Here is a 1064-nt window from a genome sequence, read left to right as displayed (position 1 = left end):
AGAGGAAGAATAATTGTGTTTTGCATTTTCCATTCTTAGCTTTTGTGTTTTCTTGAGGAGTCAGACATTCTCCATGTTCTCTAAAACTTCTCCTGTTTGAGCCAGAGCTCTGTGAGCTGCTTCTCTTAAAGAGCTGCTCGTGGATGATCTGCCACAAAGAGTTTTAAAATGTGGTGTTGGTCTCTTTTTTCTGAACCACATCAAAGAGCACAGATTATTTCCTTTCTGAGAACAAAACTCTTTAACGACAAGAAAGAACAAGAAACTGAGCCGCCAACCAGCCCTATCAGGAAAGACACTGTAACCCTAACAATGACAAATGATCCACTTCTGCAATCTCTTGTCACTTTTTGAAATTTAAACCAAACAGTAACCATGTCCTCGAATATGTGTCTCTAGAACAAAAATCGCACTTTTTCACTCTAAAAACTTTTTATAAACCTGGATTAATAATTTAATCCTATTAAATTAGTGGGATAATCCTTACCTGTTCCTCATTTTGGAGGACAGATAGAACATAATAACTGGAGTTTGCATGATCCATGATTAATGTCTCTGTGTAATCAGGACTTGCAAACTCATATCTGATTCGTCATGAAAAAAAATTAAACCTCATACGACAATTTAACAATGTCTACCAAATGTTTAGCATGAAAGATTCAGCAAAATTACAAGTAGTTAACAAAATAAATAGCAAACATAAATATTTAGCAAAATTACAAGTGATCTTATTATTTCACTCAGCAATGGTATTCGTAGGACTTTATCCAACAGCTATATATACATATGTGCAAAACAATAGATATAAAAGGTGATTTGTTTCAGTATTTCTTGTGAGAGCAAAATATTGAAAACTATCAGGCCAGGTGTGGTGGCTCACGCCTGTAATCCCAGCACTTTGGGAGGCCGAGGTGGGCGGATCACGAGGTCAGGAGTTCAAGATCAGCCTTGCCAATATAGTGAAACCCCGTCTCTACTAAAAAAAAAAAAAAAAAAAAATTAGCCGGGCATGGTGGTGCATGCCTGTAGTCCCAGCTACTCGAGAGGTTGAGGCAGGAGAATCG

The 1064-nt window shown here is 37.3% G+C and overlaps 1 pseudogene; it reads left to right on the top strand.

Moving 5' to 3' along the window:
- Nucleotides 1–465: 465 nt before the first annotated feature.
- LOC117062639 lies at nucleotides 466–589 on the top strand (annotated as a pseudogene).
- The last annotated feature ends 475 nt before the right edge of the window (nucleotides 590–1064 follow it).

The sequence above is a fragment of the Trachypithecus francoisi genome, unplaced genomic scaffold (assembly GCF_009764315.1).
Source record: "Trachypithecus francoisi isolate TF-2019V2 unplaced genomic scaffold, Tfra_2.0 Contig01474, whole genome shotgun sequence".
Taxonomy (NCBI): Eukaryota; Metazoa; Chordata; class Mammalia; order Primates; family Cercopithecidae; genus Trachypithecus; species Trachypithecus francoisi.
Note: the sequence above shows the minus strand (reverse complement) of the source record. Positions and strands in the feature narration are given on the sequence as shown.